Genomic DNA, 23850 nt, shown 5'->3' on the forward strand with positions numbered 1-23850 from the left:
CAGTGGGGGTGCAATAGCTGACTGATGATGTATCAGTCATTTTGTTGGTGGTTTCTTGGTCACAGCAACAAGCTTGATCATTGACATACAGTTGCACGCTACGAATCACAAAACTGTCGGGTGGGGCCTTATGTATTTGCTTGTATTACATAAAGGGACTTGCATACCAATGGCTGCAAAGATTAATATGTACATGGTTTGCAGAATTGCATCTTCTGATAGACATAAGTTCACTTGGGTTATCTTTGGGCTGCTCTATGGTCTTCTGCAGAACAATAATCACAGAGTTAGCTCACTCCAGGTTATTTAAGCAACGAATGTCCCTGGGTGGACTTGAACCACCATCCTTTCGGATAACAGCCGACTGCGCTGACCTATTGCGCCACAGAGACTGTGCATGTCCAATATTTTATGAGCGTAAGCTCAATCTTTCAAGTATTTGCTTTATGGCTTTTTGAGGTTGAGCTGCACATGTATGCTTAATCAAAGAAGAAAGTCTTAAGCCTACTCTTACATGTGGAGATGGTGTCTGCCTCCTGAACCCAAACTGGAACCTGGTTCCACAGTAGAGGAGCTTGATAGCTGAACGCTCTGGCTCCCATTCTACTTTTGGAGACTCTAGGAACCACAAGGAACCCTGCATTCTGGGAGCGCAGTGCTCTGGTGGGGTAATAAGGTACTATGAGCTCTTTAAGATAAGATGGTGCCTGAACATGAAGAGCTTTGTAGGTGAGAAGAAGGATTTTAAATTAAAATAAAATGAACAAAGAAATGTGTTTCTGCCCTGTTTCGAACAGGGGACCTTTCGCGTGTGAGGCAAACATGATAACCATTACACTACAGAAACTCATGAACTTTATCTTTTGCATGTTTGTTGGGAAATGCACCATTCATATTTTACTGTAAATGTTTGAAATGCTTTTAGACATGTTAATTTTTGACACAAAGAGATTTTAAACTGGATTCAGTCACAGATTCTTTGTCATGAATTTGAGTGAGAGCAAATATGTAGTAAACTTAAATACATCTACATGTATTAACTGTGGCATAAAGGCTAGAATAGCGCCACCTATCAATTGATGTGCCAAAATTAGAACTTGCGCATTCCTCGTTAGTATAATGGACAGTATCTCCGCCTGTCACGTGGTAGCTCGTGGTTCGATTCCCCGACGGGGAGATTTTTCTACCAGCTTAGGCCTCGAGGAAGTCCCAGCAAATGCGTTGGACTGTTCATGAGGGGAAAGCGGGCCTTGGCTCAGGCTGTGTTCAGCATGGGAGTAGAACCCCTAACCCCTGTATGGGAATATTGTCAAGCCATGGAAAGAGCACAACTCCTGGACATGAACAACACGTCTCAAGGCGCAGCAGGAGGTGGAAGAAAGTCTGGGCACCTTAGAATTCCTCTTATGCTCTTTGCAGATGATGTGGTTCTGTTGACTTCATCAGGCAGTGATCTGAAGCGCCCACTGGGGCAGATTAAAGTCCAGTGCCAAGCAGTCGGGATCTGAAGCTCTAGCCAGGCGCCATTCCTCGCCTGAAACAATATGAGGCATTCCAGTAAGTGAAAAAGAAACTCACATCTACAAAGATAAATGTGACAGATGTGACTCCCTGATGGTCTAGTGGCTAGGATTCAGCGCTTTCACCGCAGCGGCCCACACTCAATACCCGGTCAGGGGATGGTCAGCACTCATACCCACCGTAACACCCATAAAGTGCTTGTTGTGCTGTCTGATAGTCTGAGGTATGAAAGAGAGAGCATACTTCTTAGTTTGTGTCCCAGGAGGTCTTAGTCTACCACTACGTTCTATAACCCTACCAGTCAGATTACCACAGGAGGTAATATCTTTTGCAGCTCTTTTAAAGACTCTACCATCTAAAAAAACGTGCATAGAAGGTTTCTAAGTAGACGCAAAAGGCAACGCTAGATTGGCTTAATTAGTGTGAAGATGAGTCCAAGGAGACAAAAGGTAACGTCTCTAAAAATAGAGTCGTGAAGGGTAGTGACACTGACGGTGATCACGAAAGGTTGCACTAACATTGACTAATTAGTGTGAAGGTAGTATCAAATTTATAGAATGAATTTTGTTACTTAATGTTTTTATTTTTAACTGTTTAGACTTGTGTTTTATCTGTTTGTTTTGTTAACTGATTTTGTGTAAAGCACTTTGAATTGCCCTGTTACTGAAATGTGCTATTCAAATAAAACCGCCTTGCCTTACCAAAATACCTGCTGAAGATTCCAGGTCCTCATACATGTAAAGCATGCGCTCTACCACTGAGCTACGTCCCCTGAAGATTTTCAGATTTTTTGACTGTTTTCTGAGAATAGACTTAGACTCATCTTTATTAATCCTTTTGGGATGACTCCCACAAGGATATTGAAATATCTCTGAATAAAAGAAGAAACTGTGGAAAAACGTAAGGTTAATGTGAATATGGCTTCAAACCTTTAAATGCATTTACGGTGGCTGGAAATCAAACCTGGGCAAAATGATTGCACTTCTATGGTATAAATCATAGTCGAAAAGTAACACATCTGTTGCCTTTCTGCTGGACAATACAACGTTCACTGCAAATCTTGTAGCACATCTGGGCATTGAGACTGAAAATAAATGCTCAGAGATGCATTGGTGGAGACAGGTGGCTTCTAGTACCTATAAGATAATACAAAATTGTTCATGAAGGCACATCTGCGATTTGGTATAATGTGAGGTGTCATTGCTATGCTACCCCCGTTATGGGATGCCTTTTGTTTTGGACGAAGAAGGATTTGGACCTTTGCCGGGATAACCCAATGGATTTCTAGTCCATCGCCTTAAACACACTGTGCATGAGTGAAGACAATGAAACCTGTACTATTTTTCTGTCTATGTTGTTTCTTCTTGCTGACATAGTGCCAAATGTTGTCTGGCTCACTGATGACTTGACTGAACCATTTAATTGTATAACTCAGTGTTAAAAATAAAAATAAAAAACAAACATGTTTTCTGCCCGGTTTCCAATCCGTGACCAGTTTCAGCGGAGTCTGATTTAAAGGAAACTATACTGTTTAAAAGTGTTGGGGTTCCAGCGTTAAACTAATGAGGAAGAATCTGACAAATCTAAATCAACCAAAAACAAGTCCAGGAACTTACTCTTTCAAGTGTTACGCCTGTATCTGTCAAGTCCTGACCATTCCCTGACCGAGAATTGAACCCAGGCCGCGGCGGTGAGAGCGCCGAATCCTAGCCACTAGACCATCAGGGAATCACATCAATCCAATTCATCTTTGTAGATGTGAGTTTCCTTGTGAAAATGTGAAAAGTGACGTGTAAAAAAATAAAGGCTTTAAAAATGTTGGGAAAAACCCACGAAGATTTAAGAAGGAAAATCAGAGGGAGAAGACGGGGACAGATCTGTGGGGGAAAACGGGGACAGATCTGTGGGAGAAGACGGGGACAGATCCGAGGGAGAAGACTGGGACAGATCCGCGGGAAAAGACGGGGACAGATCTGTGGGAGAAGACAGGGACAGATCAGAGGGAGAAGACGGGGACAGATCAGAGGGAAAAGACGGGGACATATCAGAGGGAAAAGACATAAGGGGGAGAAAACAGGGACAGATCTGTGGGAGAAGACAGGGACATATCGGGGACATATAAGGGGGAGAAAACGGGGACAGATCTGTGGGAGAAGACAGGGACATATCAGAGGGAGAAAACGGGGACAGATCTGTGGTAGAAGACGGGGACAGATCCGTGGGAAAATACGGGGACAGATCCGTGGGAGAAGACAAGGACAGATCCGTCTGGAGAAGACGGGGACAGATCAGAGGACCAACCCAACATCATGAAGACAGAGACAGATCCTTTTATTCGTCCTTATTTCTTGTTGGAGAACAGAAGAACTCGGCGGTGAGAGCACCGAATCCTAGCCACTAGACCATCAGGGAATCACATCTATCACGTTTATCTTTGTAGATGTGAGTTTCCTTGTGCAAATGTGAAAAGTGACGTGTAAAAAAAAAAAAGCTTTCCAAATTTTGGGAAAAACCCACGAAGATTTAAGAAGGAAAATCAGAGGGAGAAGACAAGGACAGATCGGTGGCAGAAGACGGGGACAGATCAGAGGGAGAAGATGGCGACAGATCAGAGGGAAAAGACGGGGACAGATTAGAGGGAAAAGACGGGGACATATCAGAGGGAGAAGACTGGGACAGATCCGTGGGAGAAGATGGGGACATATCAGAGGGAATAGACGGGGACATATCAGAGGGAGAAGACGGGGACATATCAGAGGGAAAAGACGGGGACATATAAGGGAGAGAAAACGGGGACAGATCTGTGGGAGAAGACGGGGACATATCAGAGGGAGAAAACTGGGACATATAAGATAAGATAATTTGTTTTTATTAGTCCCCAATGGGGAAATTACTGCACCACACTCTGTGTACACACTTTTTTGTTAGTACTCACACAAAGGCCTGAAATACACACACATGCACTATACATGGAGAGATGTCAGAGTGAGTGGGCTGCCAGCTGAACCAGCGCACTGAGCGGTACGGTGCCTTGCTCAAGGGCACCTGGCAGTGCCCAGGAGGTGAACTGGCATCTCTCCAGCCACCAATTCACGCTCCCAACTTTTTGGGTCCATACGGGGATTTGAACCAGTAACCCTCCGTTTCCCAACCCAACTCCCTATGGACTGAGCTACTGCCACCCAATCAGCCATATCAGAGGGAGAGGACGGGGACAGATCAGAGGGAGAAGACGGGGACAGATCAGAGGGAGGAGACAGGGACAGATCAGAGGGAGAATACGGGGACAGACCAAAGGACCAACACACGGAAACTTTGATTCCTAATAATTAAACAGAAATAATAAATCTGTCTGCCAGGAGAAGATGGGGACAGATCCGTCTGGGGAAGACGGGGACAGATCAGAGGACCAACCCAAAATCACGAAGACAGAGACAGATCCTTTTATTCGTCCTTATTTCTTGTTGGAGAACAGAATAACTCAGTTTTGTTTTTATTTTTCTGTTTGCGTCCGTTTTAAAACCCGAGCACCTTATTTAAGTTTTGTTGCATGAATATTTTATTTTGAAAGAGTGTAAAACCACTTCCTAATAAAAACAGGTTGTACTATCTGAGGTTTATTCATAAAGTGTGTGTGCGTGTGCGTGTGCGTGTGTGTGTGTGTCCAAAAAAACAATGATTCAGTTTGAAATATATTTTCATCCACAAATTAATTTTAGTCTTCAAAGCCTCGTAGTAACTCATAGTATAGTACAATATACCCTAGTATATAGTAAAATATTCAGAAAAAGTCATAGGATAGCGTGTCGAAAATTCATAAAAGTCATAGTTTAGTATGTCAAAAAATTCATAAAAGTCATAGTATAGTTCCTAAATTCCTAAAAAGTCATACTATAGTTTGTCGAAATATTTATAAAATGTCATAGTATATTATGTCAAAAATTCATAAAAAGTCATAAACAGTCATAGTATAGTATGTCAAAAATTCATTAAAAGTCAAAAAAATCATAAACAGTCACAGTATAGTAAGTCAAAATATTTATAAAAAGTCACAGTATAGTATTTCAAAAACTTCATGAAAGTCATAGTATAGTATGTCAAAAAATTCACAAAGTCATAGAATAACATGTCAACAAATTCATAAAAAGTCATAAAAAGTCATAAAAAGTTATAAAAAGTCATAGTATAACATGTTGAAAATTCATAAAAGTCATAGTTTAGTATGACAAAAAAATCATAAAAAGTCATAGTATAGTATGTCAAAAAATTCATAGTATAGTATGTATAAAAAAACATAAAAATTCATAAAAAGTCATAGTATAACATGTATAAAATTCATAAAAGTCATAATTAAGTGTGTCAAAAAATTCATAAAAAGTCAGTATAATATGTTGAAAATTCGTAAAAGTCATAGTTTAGTATGTCAAAATCTTCATAAAAGTCATAGTATAGTATGATGAAAAATGTATAAAAAGTCATAGTATGTTGAAATATTCATAAAAGTAATTGTTTAGTATGTCAAAAAAACACAAAAAGTCATACTGTAGTATGTTGAAATATTTATAAAAATTCATAGTATAGTTGTCAAAAAATTCATAAGTCATAGTATAGTATGTCAAGAAAATCATAAAACTCATAGTATACTATGTCAAAAATTCATAAAAAGTCATACTATGTCAAAAAATTCTTAAAAAGTCGTGAAAAGTCATAGTATGTTGAAATATTCATAAAAGTAATTGTTTAGTATGTCAAAAAAACACAAAACGTCATACTGTAGTATGTTGAAATATTTATAAAAATTCATAGTATAGTTGTCAAAAAACATAAAAAGTCATACTGTAGTATGTCGAAATATTTATAAAAATTCATAGTATAGTTGTCAAAAAATTCATAAAAAGTCATAGTATAGTATGTCGAAATATTCGTAAAAAGTCGTAGTATAGTATGTTGTAACAAGTCCAGATTTTTAGTTCTTGTTGTAAACCAAGAAGAATCTAAAGTCCTCTGGAGAATGCGGGCATTGATCCCGCTACCTCTCGCATGCTAAGCAAGCGCTCTACCATTTGAGCTAATTCCCCTTTTAAAAACTTGTCATAGTATAGTACGTCAAAAATTCATAAAAAGTCATGGTATAGTCTTTCAAAAAATTAACAAAAGTCATAGTATAGTATGACAAAAATTCATAAAAAGTCAAAAAAAAGCATAAACAGTCATAGTATAGTATTTCAAGAAATTCATAAAAGTCATATTATAATATGTCAAAAAATGCATAAAAAGTCATAAAAAGTCATAGTATAGTATGTCAAAAAATTCACAAAGTCATAGTATAGTATGTCAGAAAATGCATAAAAAGTCATAAAAAGTCATAGTATAGTATGTCAAAAAATTCATAAAAGTCATTGTATAGTATTTCAAAAAAATCATAAAAGTCATAGTATAGCATGACAAAAAAATCATAAAAAGTCATAGTATAGTATGTCAAAAATTTCATAAGTCATAGGATAGTATGTCGAAAAAATCATAAGTCTTAAAAAAAAAGTCATGGTATAACATGTATAACATTCATAAAAGTCATAGTTTAGTATGACAAAAAAATCATGAAAGTCATACATAAAGTCAAATATGTCAAAAATTTGTAAAAGTCATAGTATACTAAGACTAAATAGTCATAAAATGTCATAAAAAGTCATAGTACAGTATGTCGAAAAATTCATAAAAAGTCATAAAAAGTTAGAAAAATAAATGTTGGTTATGCCGAAATAATGTTGGTTGTCTGTTAAAGAATACCTTTCGTTGTCAGCAGGACTCAAACCTGCGCCGGGAGACCCCAATGGATTTCTGTACCATAACAATTCACTTCAATTCAATTCAATTTTATTTATAGTATCAATTCATAACAAGAGTTATCTCGAGACACTTTACAGATAGAGCAGGTCTAGACCACACTCCAAAATTTACAAGGACCCAACAGTTCTAGTAGTTTCCTCCAGAGCAAGCAACAGTGCGACAGTGGTGAGGAAAAACTTCCTTTTAGGCAGAAACCTGGGACAGACCCAGGCTCTTGGTAGGCGGTGTCTGACGGGTAGCAGTTCTTTGTAGTAGTTCAAGGCATAGCAGGGCACTGTGCGGCATTACAAGGCACAGCGGGACGTAGCTGGGAACCGCAGAGTGTAGCAGATGAACATGGAGCGGGACCATGGCGACAGCTGCTACCATGATTTTGGAGCCTCCCTGATCCGAGGGAACATGCTGGGGAAAAAGAACATAAGGACTCCGGGGAATGACTCCCCAGAGCTAGGTTGGTATATCACGTATTTCTGGGACATGGATGCACATAAATGAAAAGATAAAAAGCAAGAGGAGAGAGGAGCTAAGTGTATCAAGGAAGTCCCCAGCTGTCTAAAACTATTACAGCATAACTAAGAGAGACAGGGTAAAGAGAGGAGCCTGGTCGGGCTAGAACTCTCCCCAACCGGATCGGGCTGTTTTCAGGAGTTATTACGCTGCAAAAGCGAGCCAGAACCAGAGACGGACAACATGTGTCCCAACCATAGACTGTGGTCCCAAAAGTTGACATCAGCGCGGACAGCAGCGTGCAAACTGATTATCAGTGCAACAAAGTTACCAGTTGCCGAATTTTCCAGAGCACTAACATAGCACTGTTGCTTAGTTGGTTAAAGTGCCTGTCTAGTAAACCGGATATCCTGGGTTCAAATCCCTGCAGCTCCTTCTTGTTGCAGTCATTACCTCTGTTTGCATCCCATCATCATGTCTACCCAATCCCCATGCTACTCATTAAGCCCTGGTAGCAAATAAAAAAAAGGCATGTTACATTTACACAGAAACACTACATCAACACAGACTTAAGATGATACATAAAACACACATGAAATTCAGAGCAATGCAAGTTTAAGCTAGTTCATTCATCAGGTTTTGTGGTTCTGTTTATAGAAACTACATCCTGTTATAACGCGTGATCATACATGAATTTCCGAGATCCTGTGGGTCCTTGTGACTTCAGTGGCCCGTCAGGTGGGTGTTGATGGACTGCGGATCACAGAGCAGACACGAAGCGGAGTGGATCCGCAGTTGGTGGAAGTCAGGGGTAAGGCCTCCTGCACACTGCCTGTGTGGTGTGAGCATGGTATTTCTGTTGCGTGGCATTTTCTTGGTCTTTGCACACCAGAAACATTTCTGACATGGCGATGTTGCTGCTAGCCTTGTCTGTCCACATGTGTGTTTCTCATTGACATGTGATTCAATAACTTGTTAATTATTAATCTGGACTGGTTCGGAAATGAATTAGATCAACTAAAGGGGGTGGATTAACTACCCACATCACACCTGAAATACCCTCAAGATTTGAATGATCCTTTGGAACTGAAGTGCTTGGGAATCCCTATCAGTCATTCAGAACTGCCCAAGGTACTTGTGAGATAGGCTCTATCTTTGTCTGATTGATGGTACCAACTGTAATGGAGTCTGTCAGGCCTCAGGGGTTCTCCACTGTAAAAACAGGAAAAGTTTTACAGCTGTGATGGCCGAGTGGTTAAGGCGTTGGACTTGAAACCCAATGGGGTCTCCCTGCGAAGGTTCAAACCCTGCTCACAGTGATTTCAAACTACAGAATAAATAAGAATTCAGTGACATGAAGGGGAGGTTGATATTTTGAGAAATGACAGTTTATTGGCGGTGCAGATCCTTCCGAGTTGGCTCCCTCTTCTTAGATCCATGATGACACGGTGATTCTTCCTTCACCACGTCCCAAGGGAGGCCCCCCTCTGTTTGCATCCCATCATCATGTAGGCTTAAGACTTTCCTTTTTGATTAAGCTTATAATTAGGGCATAGAATTGAATATTGTTAGGGAGTGAGTAGTTGCAGCATACGCCTAACCCGGCCCACCTGCTTCTCGCCATAGTTGTCAGATCTATCTATCATATAATCAAGAATATTATAAAACTAGAGGGAGACTTGGCATACAGCCCAATTGGGTGGGGAGAGTTCTAGCCCGACCAGGCTCCTCTCTTTACCCTGTCTCTCTTAGTTATGCTGTAATAATTTTAGACAGCTGGGGATTTCCTTGAACACACTGAGCTCCTCTCTCCTCTATCTTTCTATTTTTCCATTTGTGTGCATCCATGTCCCAGAAATGCTTGTTACTAACCTAGCTCTGGGGAGTCACTCCCCGGTGTCCTTATGTTTTTTTTCCCCAGCATGTTTCCTCGGGTCAGGGAGGCTCCAAAATCATGGTAGCAGCTGTCGCCATGGTCCCACTACACGTTCTGCGATGCCATGTCCATCCTGCTACGTCCTGCTGTGCCTTGTAATGCTGCACAGTGCCCTGCTATGCCATGAACTACTACAAAGAACTGCTACAAACTATTTTTTCTATTTTTGTTATTTCCACATTCTAACTCCAACCGGCCCGTCAGACACCGCCTACCAAGAGCCTGGGTCTGACCGAGGTTTCTCCCTAAAAGGAAGTTTTTCCTCGCCACTGTTGCACTGTTCCTTGCTCTGTAGGAAACTACTAGAACTGTTGGGTCCTTGTAAATTCTGGAGTGTGGTCTAGACTTACTCTATCTGTAAAGTGTCTCGAGATAACTCTTGTTTTGAATTAATACTATAAATAAAATTGAATTGAATTGAGTTGAAAATGCATGTTCAAAACATATTCTATGATCAATACAATATACTGTCTATTGTATAAGGGCATACCTGACACATCTAAAATAATGAAGTTTTTGTAATGTCAACTGATGAGAGTGTTTTTTTTTGTCATTGTGTTATGATTGACTAAATGTTCCTGTTGGAAGAGAACGTGTGTTAGTGTTTGGAATAATTATTTGATTTTGAAACAAGTTTGCAGTGTTTTGTTAGACATAGTGTGTAGTGTTAGTGTATTATTGTATTGTGAAAAATAGTTTTGGAGTTTAGTTTACAATGTGTGATTTTGAGCATGAAATTAACTGTTTTGCCAGTTGTGTGTTTTGTGTGTGTTGGTGTGTTAAGAGTTTAGGAAACTTGTTAAATGTATTGAAAAATCTGTCATAGAAATTGTAAAAAACTGTAACTCCCTTTCATACAGTAGATGAGATTTGGATACTTTCTCAGACTGTGAAGGTAACCACATGGTGGAGGCCCAGCCATTGTTTTGCTGCACCATAAGCATATCCAACATAGAGTGTGTGGGGGTATAGCTCAGTGGTAGAGCATTTGACTGCAGATCAAGAGGTCCCCAGTTCAAATCTGGGTGCCTTTATGATTGCAGTTGATACTTGAAAAAAGCATGCATGTAACTAATGTTGCTTCTTTCCAGAAGCCCTTGTGCTTTCTCCCCTCTCAGATTTCCTTGGATTGTGGTGGCACCTGAGTAGTGGATGCAGCTGCTGCCGTGGTCCTGCTGGACGCCCTGCACTACTACTGCTACTATTATTAGTAATAGTTCTATTACCTTTACTGCTGCCATAATTACCACTGGTCATCTTTTCATTCCATTCTCTCTCTCTCTCTCTCTCTCTCTCTCTCTCTCTCTCACCCTCTCCCCCAACTGGTTGTGTCCGATGACTGCCCACCATGAGTCAGTTTTAGTCTGAGGTTTCTGCCTGTTAAAAAGAGATTTTTCCTCATACAGTGAGAAAAATAAGTATTTGAACACCCTGCTATTTTGCAAGTTCTCCCACTTCTCAAATAAATAGTTTAAAAACCATACATTGTGATTTCTGGATATTTCTTTTTAGATTATGTCCCTCACAGTGGACATGCACCTACAATGAGAATTTCAGACCCCTCCATGATTTCTAAGTTGGAGAACTTGCAAAATAGTAAGGTGTTCAAATACTTATTTTCCTCACTGTACTAGGTAGACAGTTATTATTACATTAGCATACCAGTGTATTTGGAGGGTGGCCTGAAGTTTGACATAAATGGCCGGCCAAACACCTTTAAGCTGCTGGTGTTGACACACTGGGTCACATGCCCGGCGTAGGTGAGTAGAGGCGATGGCCTACTGGTCACCGCTGCAGTCCCCTGATCCTGGTTCCACCTGTTCAGGCCTTCCAGGAGGTAAAGTTGAAAATTCAGCGCATTTGCACTGGTTCCTGACAAAACAATAAAATATTAATAGTCCATTAAAAAGGTCTAGCTTTCCAGTCTAATGATTTTTTTAATAAAAGACCATACTGAGTGTTTATGATATATTGTAAGGGACACACCAACCTGGAATGAACCTCTTCAGATGGCAACGAAATGATTCCAGAGACGTGGACCCTCTGGCACAGCGATACTTGGTCAGGACAACACCCCCCTTCTTGGTGGTACCCGTCTCTGTATAAAGCTGCACACCAGGCAGGTCCTGGACTTGATGTGGCGTTGCTGCGCTGACCTATTGCGCCACAGAGACTGCGCCTGTCTGATATTTTATGAGCGGGAGCTCAATCTTTTAAGCCACAAGCATTTGCTTTATGGCTTTTTGAGGTTAAGCTGCACGTGTATGCTTAATCAAAGAGGAAAGTCTTAAGTCTACTCTTACATGTGGAGATGGTGTCTGCCTCCTGAACCCAAACTGAAACCTGGTTCCACAGGAGAGGAGCTTGATAGCTGAACGCTCTAGCTCCCATTCTACTTTTGGAGGCTCTAGGAACCACAAGTAACCCTGCATTCTGGGGGCGCAGTGCTCTGGTGGGGTAGTAAGGTACTATGAGCTCTATAAGATAAGATGGTGCTTGAACATGAAGAGCTTTGCAGATGAGAAGAAGAATTTTAAATTCTAATCTGGATTTTACAGGAAGCCAGTGCAGAGAAGCTAAAACAGGAGAAATGTGATCTCTTTTCCTGGTTCCTGTCAGAACACGTGCTGCAGCCTTCTGGATCAGCTGAAGAGTCTTTATGGACTTTTTTGAGCAGCCTGACAATAAAGAATTGCAGTAATCCATCTTAAAGTAACAAATGCATGGACTAGTTTTTCGGCATCAATTTCAGACAGGATTTTCCTGAATTCCTGAATGTGATGACTACTGCACTATGGAAACTGCGGTAGGCCTTGCCGCGATTTCACGTCAGGAATATTTTTCCGTGTAGGTTATTTAGAGTTCAACTCAGCATAGTTTAAATGTGCAAAGTCAACATGAACAATGAAATTAGTTTCTGCCCTGTATCGAATGGGGGACCTTTCACGTGTGAGGCAAACCTGATAACCACTACACTACAGAAACTGATGAGAAATGGTGTTTTGCATGTTCGTGGGGAAATACACCATTCATATTTTACCATAAATGTTTAAAATGCTGTTAGACATGTTAATTTTTGACACCTAGAGATTTTAAACTGGATTCAGTCACAGATGCTTTGTCATGGACTTGAGTGATAGCGAATATGTAGTAAACCTAAATCTATCTACATGTATGTACTGTGGCATAAATGCTTGAATAGCGCCACCTATCGATTGAGGTGCCAAAAATAGAGCTTGGGAATTCCTCGTTAGTATAATGGACAGTATCTCCGCCTGTCACGCGGAAGATCGTGGTTCAATTCCCAAACGTTGAGATTTTTCTACCAGCTTAGGCCTCAAGGAAGTCCCAGAAAACGCGTTGGACTATTCATGAGGGGAAAGCGGGCCTTGACAAAGGCTGTGTTCCGCATGGGAGGAGAACTCCTGACCCTAAATGTGAGCATTGTCAAGCGGTGGAAAGAGCACAACTCCTGGTCATGAACAACATGTCTCAAGGCGCAGCAGGAGGTGGGAAAGTGTCAAGTCTCTTGTCACCTCAGAATTCCTTTTATGCTCTTTGCAGATGATGTGGTTCTGTTGGCTTCATCAGGCAGTGATCTACAGCGCCCACTGGGGCAGATTAAAGTCCAGTGCCAAGCTGTTGGGATGAAAGTCAGCCCCTCCAAGTCTCATACATTTACATACACCAATAAATTACAAAAATAAACTGTGAATTTAAGGGACAACTAGCATGTGTGAAACCACCTGTGGGAGTGGAACATGGATGTGTAGAGATGGGATTTCAAACAATGCACCTTTTGACATTTTGACATGTCACAGTAGGAAAAGCAAAGGTATAAATAAAAATTAATTATGGCTCAACTCAATTTACATTTTTACAGTAGACATAAGGCATTACAAAGTCAAGAAACTAGGTGCTGATTGTGAATGGCAAATGAAGCTTTGGTGAAGCACTGAACCACTTAGAGGAATTGGTTTGAAAATGGGTTCCTTACTAGAAGCCATATTTATGGTCTCAGGTTAATATAATTTAAATTATGCTACAGACTCTTGCTTCTTTGCTCTAATTACACATTCAACTTAACTTCATTTTTAACGTCACTTACACCGCAATATTGTTTCTCTTATCATGGCAACCGCACTTTAAAATTCCTTTTGTTTGACGGCATTTTACTTACTCAGTCTACCATATTTTCATTGTCTATTTCTTGCCTGTATTTCTTGCCTGTATTTCTTGCCTTGTATTTCTTGCCTTCCAAGCAGTTGATCTGGGTTAGATTCCCAGCCATCGCAGTAGCTTTCTTTGAGTGATGTTACTTGCTTCTTTTACAAGAAGTCAGCAGAAAGGTTACTTGCCCAACCTGGTTTGATAAAACATTAGATCTCTTTTGGCTACAGGATTATGGCCAGAATTGCTTGATTTGATATTGATCAATATAGAGATTATCACAATTATTTGTTTATTTTCTACTCCAAAGTGCTGGAAAGGAAGTTTTCAGCAATCATTGAACCTCAATAGGTTAACATGGAACAATCTCAGCAAGGTGACTAATGGATGATTCTAGTTACTTCACCAATTTCAGCCCAAATGATACAGCTTTAAGAAATCACATTGGTTGGCTTCCATCTATGTTATACATGCAAATGGCAGTGGTGGGATTTGAATCCACGCCTCCAGAGAGACTGGAGCCTTAATCCAGCGCCTTAGACCACTCGGCCACAATACCTACAAACATCAGCTCTTCACATTGTGACAAACTCAGGCACTGTAACTAATGGTATGCTTGTTAATGTTATTGGAAAAAAAAACCTTCGCAAGGAAAAAGCCAATAGCAACCACTGAGCTACATCCCCTGAAGATTTTCCGTTTTTTTTTTCTGAGATAGACTTAGACTTATCTTTATTAATCCTTTTGGGAAGACTCCCGCAAGGAAAATATCACTGAATAAAAGAAGAAACCTGGGTAAAACATGTAATGTTAATGTTGTATATGGCTTCAAAACCTGTAAATACAACTGTGGTGGCTGGAAGTCAAACCTGGGCAAAATGATTGCACTGCTACGGTATAAATCATAGTCAAAAAGTAACACATTTGTTGCCTTTCTGGTGGACAATACAACTGCAAATCTGGTAACAAAGACTGAAAACAAATGCTAAGAATTACATTGGTGGGGAATGGTGGCTTCCAGTACCAATGAGATAACACAATATTGTTCATGAAGGGACATCTGTGGTTTGGTATACTGTGATGTGTTTCGGGTTTGCTACAACTCTTAAAGAAAGTCTCTCGTTGTCGGCAGGATTCAAACCTGCGCAGGGAGACCCCAATGGATTGCTAGTCCATCAACTTAACCCCTTGGCCACGACAACCTGAAAAGCCAAAAGTTCAAAAACTTTCAATTGGTTAGTAGTAGTTACAAGACACGGGTGAAGTGCAAATCGAAGTGCACTGCCTGTGTCTGAGGATCCGCGTGGAGGCAGCTTGATTGGATGATATTCTCCCTTATTTGTACCATAACAGAGATCTAATGTTTTATCAAATCGGGTTTGGCAAGTAACCTTTCTGGTTACTTCTTGACAAATAAAGCAAGTAACCACACAACAAAAACTACTGCAACGGCAGGGAATCGGACCCAGGTCAACTGCTTGGAAGGCAGCTATGCTCACCACTATACCACCATCACTGGACAACACAATATTCACTGAAAATCTTGTAACACATCTGGGCATTGAGACGCAAAATGTGCTCTATCACTGAGCTGCAGCCCCTAAAGATTTTCAGATTCTCTTGACTTTTTGGTGAGATCACTGAATGAGAGAAGAAACCTGGGTGGAATATGTCATGTTAATGTTGTATATTGCTTCAAAACCTGGTGGTGGTTGGAAATCAAACCATGGCAAAATGTTTGCACTGCTATGGTATAAATCATAGTTAAAAACTGACATCACTAAAAGAAAGCAACTGCGATGGCTGAGACTCCAACATTGGTTAACTGCTTGGAAGGTAGCTACGCTGACAACTAAACCACCATCACTGGGCAACGTACTGCTCACTGCAAATCTTGCAACACATGTGGACATTAAGACTGACTTTTGCATTAATCACCATGAACACAAGGATATCGCCTTTTAATACTTTTCTCTTTCAGAATAATTTTTATCAAAGAATTTTTTAGACTGGATAATAACACTTGATGGAGATGCCAGGGATTGAACCCAGGGCCTCATACACACGAAGCATGCGCTCTACCACTGAGCTACATCCCCTGCTCAGGTCAACTGCTTGGAAGGCAGCTATGCTCACCACTATACCATCAACACTGGACAATGCAGCTTGTGTCCATTTTTACAGTTCATTGTCCGTCTGGATTTATTTGATAAAAAAAGCTTGTAAAACATCAACCCTGTGGTCTACAGTCAAGATATGAACATCATTTTTTTAGGACAAACTGGGTTATTAGAAGATTTGGGTTGCAGTGAGGTCACTTGCATGTTAAAAATGGTTGTAGGACCTTAAAGACAAATAAATAAAACGGAACATGAATCTCACAGACATGTATTGATATCACAGACAGAACAGTAAAACCTAAGCCATTTTCCTCTCTAAAACACTTCTCATATGTCTTGGGAGTCACACTGAGAATAAATAATCATTATAACTTATACAGTTGACAAAATACATACAATTTTTTTCAAAGAAAGTCCAGACACTTTTGCCCTCATGACATTTACTTATGCCATTTACTTATAACAATGACATATGTATTGATATTACACACACAGCAATGCTACACAAACATTTGTGTGTCTAAAACAGTTCTTCTATATGCAAAAATAAACATAATAAACAATATAACTCATATAAAGCACATACTATTTACAATTCTTCAAATAAGGCCCAAATATATCCCAAATCTCAAACCAGTGGGGCCATGTTCCTCTATAAAACGGTAGATATCTATTTTGTTCCACTATAGCATCTTATATCGCATACTAGACTAGTGTGACCATAGTGTGACTAGGAAGATTGATCTCTTTAGGACTCCATACTCATTGTGTGACGTTGTCTCCCATATATGGGCATATTACTTCCTTCTCTTCCGTAAACAGAGGGCAGACACGGAGCCCGAAGTGGCATAAATAAGCAAAAACGCGATGAATTATAGACATAAAGTGGATAAATCGTGGATGTGACGATATGGATTTAATGCTCAATGACCCCGAAAAAGGCACAGGTTCCAGGCTGGATAAAAATCACCTGTAGAGGCTAGAAAGACCCAGAAGAGACCTCCGTAAACGCTAACTTGTTAGCTTTTAGCTGCAATTTTTGGTAAGTCTATCATTTATGGTTATTAAATGATTAAACTATGAATCAGAGGTGCTGTTTTTGCTCGTGCACGAGTCTCTCGGGTTCAGAGGGTGAAGAATACAAACTGACTATGTGACAGATGTGTAATCTGTCATGTCCTGCCTTCTGAAGCTCTAGCCAGGAGCCATTCCTCGCCTAAAACAATATGAATCATTCCAGGAAATGAAAAGAAAACTCACATCTACAAAGATAAATTTGATAGATGTGGCTCCCTGATGGTCTAGTGGCTAGGATTTGGTGCTCTCACAGCTACGGTACGGGTTCAATTCTCGGTCAGGGAATGGTCAGGACTTGACAGATACACGTGTAATATTTGAAAGAGCAAGTTCTTAGACTTTCCTCATTAGTTTAACGCTAATGTAATGTTATTTTGGATTTAAGTCCAAATTTTGACATTTTAGTGCAATGCAAAGGTGCATAACAGATTGCTTTCTACTTACCTGGAGCGATGCAAAGCAGGGGTGGCCAACTAGTCAAGGAACAGCAAGAGACTTCGTATTTAAATGTACATGTTTTACAGTCTCTATTTTACTGTATTTATTTACTTGTATTGTAGTATATTTATTTTATTATGCTCCAGTTTTATGGGTGTTACGGCGGGTATGGGCCATGTAGTTTCCATTTTTATAGATGAAATAAACTTGACATGAAATTAAGTTTACTCTTCAGCAGGTGGAGACATTTCACTTCAGACACTTGCAGCAACAGATGCTTTGTCAAACATCAACTGACTTAATGCTTATTCCACTTATGACAAGGTAAAATCGTTTTTGCATTCTATCACCCCTTTAAGATCACTTTCCAAAAGATGATTTTTTCAATTCCTCTTTTTAGTCAACTTCAGCAAGACAGGTGCTTTAACCACTAAGCTACAGTGCCTCCTACAGGTTTGCCTGTCATGCAAGATTACAATGAGCTAGTGACCAGGGTTCCAACCATCCATCCATCTTTGTCAAGCAGCTCCAGCAGGGGACCCTAAACTTCCCTTTTCCGAGCAACTGGGGGATCCTGAGGCGTTCCCAGGCCAGGTTAGACATATAATCCCTCCACCTAGTCCTGGGTCTTCCCCGAGACCTCCTCCCAGCTGGACGTGCCTGGACCACCTCCCTAGGGAGGCCCCCAGGAGGCATCTAGACCTGGTCACCAGCTCATTTTTGTATTGCAGCACATCCAGCTGCTAGAGCTTCTCAACGATCTGGAAGAGCTCCATGTTGGAGGGAACAGTGGACGTCAGAAGGCATTGTTGTGGTCGTAGTTGTTGCTCCACAATTCATGTTAGGCCCTGAAGCGTCCTCCCCAGTCTGGTTCAAACGGTGTTAAAACAAAAAGGAATACATTACTTTGTTTGCGTTACTTTTGTAACACGTTACTCCCAATACTAACAGTCGGTATACTTTATGTTTAGCTTATTTAAGGTAAAAGAGAAATTAAGACTTAACATTTCACCTACTAATGGAGGTGCTGTGGCTTAGTTGGTTAAAGTTCCTGGGAAACCGCTGATCCTGGGTTCAATTCCCCATCATCATGTCCACCCAATCCCCCTGCTACCCATTAAAAGGATCACTTTGCATTCAGTCTTGTAATCACCATAAGAATTAGGTATCACTGAAATTTGAACATGTGCATTAGAACTGCTTGTTGAATGGTCTATCATGGCGGTTTTTCCACTGCGTGGTATCGACTCGACTCGACTCTACTCGCCTTTTGGGGTTTTCCATTATGAAAAAAAGTCCCTGGGACCTGCGACCAGGTACTTTTTTTAGTACTACCTCAGTCGAGGTTCCAAGCGAGCTAAGGCGATACCAAAAGGTGACGTGAAAACCTGGAGACTGCTGGTTGGTCGGATCACTGCGTTTTTAGCAAACAAGAGTGCAGAGTGTGTGTCCAGAACAAACGGGACATTTCAAAAAAAAAATCTAGCCAGACACCGACAGATTATCTACTCTCTGCACTATTCTCACTTTTCAACTGTTCACTATTAGGGGCTTTTAGGGGCTTTATGTCGTTTCCAATATTGTACACCGTTACTTTAAAAAAAACAAGAAAATAAATCAAAGAATTTTTTTTATTTTATTCTCTCTGTATCTCTTACTTACTCACTCACAGACACACAGACACACACGCTCACACATACCTGGTGTGAAAATAAAAAAGAACAAAAAAAAAAAATTTATCACACTGATCATAGAAAAATTTAAAGTTAAAAAAAGAAAGTTATAATGAGTATGAAAACTTTTTTTCATTACATTTTACTTAAAAATTGCAAACGCATTGTTGTATTTATTGTTGCAGAACTTTTTCTGTATATAGTTCGTTTGTTACCATGACAACACCACTGATCTGAAGCTCAATGCTGATGATCAATCAATTGCATGCTTAAAATAACATAATAATTTAAGCCCCGCCCATTTCAAGACAACCCGTCCCACTTCTGGGTTAAATTTGCCCACTTCCGGGATAGGCCCCGCCCAGTCCGAGTACAGATACGGATACAGATAATTCATGTGGTAAACCGATACAGATACAGATAATGCTGTACTCGCTTATCCCTAGTTGACAATAATGATGCTCACAAAACACTGTACTTGCAATTGCGTTTCATGTCCTCTTAAATACAAAGAACTGCTATGTTCAGACATTAGTTCCAAATGAAAACAGTTGTTGTCAGAAGTGGGATTTGAACCCACGCCTCCAGTGGAGACTGCGACCTGAACGCAGCGCCTTGGACCGCTCGGTCATCCTGACTGATCCAACAAATGCAGTAGGACCTGTCTCAAAAATTATAATTTAATATAGTAAATTAAAGATGTCATGATATAGTAGGTTCTCAGTCATCCATGTCATAGTTAACAAGGGAAGGTTTCTCAACTGTCGGTCCAAATATATGGGCGTTCATGGAGACATGGAAGAAAGTCACCAGGGTGGCAATGTGCTTGACAAAGGCAATACATTGCGCGGGATGTGAAGGCAATGTGCAATACAGACCAAATCCTATGGTGGGAATCAATATCCACTAATGTTTCTGTCAACAATGTCCACCTGAATCCAGAAATGTCCCTGCCAGATGGGAAATAGACTGACAATTGGGTCAACATTGTGCAATTATCTTCAAAATGTCCAACTGAGTCCACAGATATACCTGCCAGATGGGAAATAAACTGATAACTGTCTTTATGGTCTAAATATGTCAAATATTGCCGTACAATGCCCACATTGAGTCCAGATGTGTCCGTTTTGGTTCCTGATCCATGCTGTTACCCCAAAAGATCCCAACTAGGCCAAGGGCAACTGGACTTGGTAAAAGGTTCTCCGCAGAAGTTTTGTCTCTCATCCAAGAGACTTCTTTAGTTATTTTTTTACACAGAAAGGGGTGGACACAGTGCCCACTCCCCCACCCATATCTGATAATTGAAAGCTGTGGGGAAAGGGGGGTTCCAAAGCTAATAGACCATTCAACAAGCAATTCTGATGCACTATACTGGCCCATTCAGGATGAGCACTGTATACTCTGACTGCAGCAACACAAGTTCAAATTTCAGTGATACCTAATTTTTTATGGTGATTACATACATGTAATGTATGGTGATAAGCATACATGTGCAGCTCAACCTCAAAAAGCCATAAAGCAAATGTTTGTGGCTTAAAGATCGAGCTCTCGCTCATAAAATGTCTAACAAGCGAAGTCTCTGTGGCGCAATAGGTCAGCGCAGTCGGCTGTTAACCGAAAGGATGGTGGTTCCAGTCCACTCAGGGAAGTTTGTAGCCAACAAAGAAGTCAAAGGAGAAAAGAGTGAAAGGAGTGCCGGATCTGTTATTGTTTTTAGGGAGCAGATTTACAGCTATACACTTTGTGGCTCACACAGTGGCTAACCTTTGTTGCCATCAAAGATGCTATTTGGACCTCCAGAAACTTGCTGGTAAGAAAGCCCATGCAGACCCCCCCCCCCCGTGCCTGTGATCAGGATGGCTGCAGTATCTAAGTAGTATGTGTTTTATGATTGTACTTTTGTTTTTGAATGGTACATGAACATATTTTAAAGAGTGGTTTTATATCTGTGCTGCGAATTTTGGCAAACTGTTTTGATCACTTGAGGTATTTCAGTGTAGTCTTTGGTCTTGGACAGTTACCTTGCAATCTAAAACTGTATATCCTATTGTCTCTGGAACAATAGTTGGCAGTTGGAGGAGTAATGGCTCTTTACAGTGAATATGCAAAAGAAGATGTTCACAAGTTCAGCCCAGGAAAATGCTCAGCCCATATTCACACAGACCTAAACATACTCACTTAATGCTGGTTACAATATTCTAATCAACAATGCCAGAGAAAAATGAAAAAGTGTGATAATTTTTTTTAATAAAGTATTAGCATTTTTTAATAAAGTTATGGCTTTTTACTTGCAAAGGTTTTTTTTCCATAACAATAACAAGCATACCGTTAGTTACGGCCCCTGTGTCTGTCACGATGTGGAGTATTGGTACTTGCAGGTAGTGTGGCCGAGTGGTCTAAGGTGCTGGATTAAGGCTCACTCTCCACTCTCTGGAGGCGTGGGTTCAAATCCCACCACTGCCATTGGCATATATTACATAGCTGGAAGCCAACCAATGTGGTCTCTTACAGGTCTCTTTGGCCTGAACTGGGTGAAGTAACTAGAATCATCCATCAATCACCTTGCTGGGATTGTTCCTTGTTAACCTGAGGTTCAACCTGAAACCTTCCTTTCCAGCACTTTGGAGTAGAAAATCAACAAATAATTGTGATAATTAATCGTGATCTCCATATTGATCAAAGTAATTGTCGTTATCATTTTTGCCATAATCATGCAGCTCAAAGAGATTTTATCAAACCAGGTTGGGCAAGTAACCTTTCCGTTGACTTCTTGTAAAAAAAAGCAATTAACACAACTCAAAGAAAGCTACTGCGATGGCTGGGAATCGAACCCATGTCAACTGCTTGGAAGGCAGCTATGCTCACCACTATACCACCATCGCTGGACAATACACTGTTCACTTCAAATCTTGTAATACATCTGGGCATTGAGACTCAAAGTGTGCTCTATCACTGAGCTACAGCCCCTGATGAGTCAGAAATTCCCTCCAGGGGGTCCTGTGTTTCCACATTCACAAGAATGGGAAGTGCATAAGTATGTGCTAACTCCCTTCAATGGCTCAGTTGGTAGAACGGAGGACTGTAGACGCATAAAGCTGAAATCCTTAGGTCGGTGGTTCAAATCCGGCTTGAAGGGTCTTGTTTTTCCAAAGTTTCCTTTCGTGGATCAATAAAGTATTTCTGATTCTGATGTAGAGATGGACAGACAACCCAAAAGAATAATATTTCTTGCCGGGACATAACAAGAAACAAAAAAAAGAGTTGCGGTAGACAGAGTTAAGCCCTGACAAAATAGAGAACTACAGACAAAAGTTGTGGAATAGTGCCAAGTGTGACCAGAAGAATTGAAAAAAACAACCATTTACTTTAAGGTTTGTACTATAAAGTACAAAAGTGGATGTGGCCTATATGCTGGAATAGCGCCACCTATCGAATGATGTGCAAAATTTTAAACTTGGCCATTCCTCGTTAGTATAATGGACAGTATCTCCGCCTGTCACAATACTACAAGGACTCAAGGAAGTCCCGGAGAACGCGTTGGACTACTCATGAGGGGAAAGTGGCCCTTGGCTCAGCCTGTGTTCAGCGTGGGAGAAGAACTCTTGATCCTAAAAGGGAATATTGTCAAGCGATGGAAAGAGAACAACTCCTGGACATGAACAACACTTCTCAAGGCGCAGCAGTGTGTCAAGTCTGGGCACCTTAGAATTCCTTTTATTGTCTTTGCAGATAATGTGGTTCTGTTGGCCTTATCAGGCAGTGATCTACAGCGCCCACTGGGGTGACTCATGAGGGGAAAGCGGGCCTTGGCTCAGGCTGTGTTCAGCATGGGAGGAGAACACCTGACCCTAAATGGGAAGGCTAAGACCCTAAATCAGGCTTTCAGTACCTATGGGATAATACAATATTGTTCACGAAGGCACAACTGAGATTTTTTATAATGTGATATGTCATTGGTTTGCTACCAACGCTAAGGATGCCTTTCATTGTCGGCAAGATTTGGACCTTCGTGGGGAGACCCCAATGGATTTCTAGTCCAGTGCCTTAAACACTCGACCACGACAACTCAAAAAGTGGTGATAAACCAACTGCTTGGAAGGTAGCTATGCTCACTACTACACCACCATCACTAGACAATGTGATATTCACTGCAAATCTTGCAACCCATCTGGGCATTGAGACTGATTTTTGCATTAATTAACATAAATGCAAGGAGGTCACGACATCCCACAACACTGTGCTATACAAATTTGCACAAATCCTTTTCAACTGCTGAGTAAAGCAGGACATGGGTAAAGTGCACAGAGTTGTTAGACACTAGAGATGAGCCGGATACTCGGCAGAAACGAGTATCTGGTATGGATAAAGCACTTTTGCCAAATACAAGAATAATACGAGTAATACAAGTCCATATCTGTGCTCGGATTGTTAGAAAATCTGACTGACGTGTAGCTGACTGTGTCTGCGTTCTGTGATAGGCTAGTCACAGCACCCCTCCCCTACACTATTCTGTGATAGGCTAGTCACAGCACCCCTCCCCTACACTATTCTGTGATAGGCTAGTCACAGTACCCCTCCCCATCACACAAAAAGATTCCTTGTGTTGTCATGGAAATACTTT

The 23850-nt window shown here is 40.7% G+C and overlaps 8 non-coding genes across 8 annotated transcripts; 2 read left to right on the forward strand and 6 right to left on the reverse strand.

The window, feature by feature from the left end:
• Nucleotides 1-318: 318 nt before the first annotated feature.
• trnan-guu (transfer RNA asparagine (anticodon GUU)) lies at nucleotides 319-392 on the reverse strand. Its single transcript has one exon. It is a non-coding gene; the product is annotated as a tRNA-Asn (tRNA).
• A 382-nt stretch (nucleotides 393-774) lies between these two features.
• Nucleotides 775-847, reverse strand: trnav-cac (transfer RNA valine (anticodon CAC)). Its single transcript has one exon. It is a non-coding gene; the product is annotated as a tRNA-Val (tRNA).
• A 5679-nt stretch (nucleotides 848-6526) lies between these two features.
• Nucleotides 6527-6599, reverse strand: trnaa-agc (transfer RNA alanine (anticodon AGC)). The gene has a single exon. It is a non-coding gene; the product is annotated as a tRNA-Ala (tRNA).
• A 2453-nt stretch (nucleotides 6600-9052) lies between these two features.
• On the forward strand, nucleotides 9053-9134 carry trnas-uga (transfer RNA serine (anticodon UGA)). The gene has a single exon. It is a non-coding gene; the product is annotated as a tRNA-Ser (tRNA).
• Nucleotides 9135-10713: 1579 nt separating this feature from the next.
• trnac-gca (transfer RNA cysteine (anticodon GCA)) lies at nucleotides 10714-10785 on the forward strand. Its single transcript has one exon. It is a non-coding gene; the product is annotated as a tRNA-Cys (tRNA).
• Nucleotides 10786-15041: 4256 nt separating this feature from the next.
• trnaa-agc (transfer RNA alanine (anticodon AGC)) lies at nucleotides 15042-15123 on the reverse strand. Its single transcript has one exon. It is a non-coding gene; the product is annotated as a tRNA-Ala (tRNA).
• An 825-nt stretch (nucleotides 15124-15948) lies between these two features.
• trnat-cgu (transfer RNA threonine (anticodon CGU)) lies at nucleotides 15949-16020 on the reverse strand. Its single transcript has one exon. It is a non-coding gene; the product is annotated as a tRNA-Thr (tRNA).
• A 6019-nt stretch (nucleotides 16021-22039) lies between these two features.
• Nucleotides 22040-22111, reverse strand: trnag-ucc (transfer RNA glycine (anticodon UCC)). The gene has a single exon. It is a non-coding gene; the product is annotated as a tRNA-Gly (tRNA).
• Between the last annotated feature and the right edge of the window lie 1739 nt (nucleotides 22112-23850).

The sequence above is a fragment of the Etheostoma spectabile genome, unplaced genomic scaffold, assembly GCF_008692095.1.
Source record: "Etheostoma spectabile isolate EspeVRDwgs_2016 unplaced genomic scaffold, UIUC_Espe_1.0 scaffold00018484, whole genome shotgun sequence".
Lineage (NCBI taxonomy): Eukaryota > Metazoa > Chordata > Actinopteri > Perciformes > Percidae > Etheostoma > Etheostoma spectabile.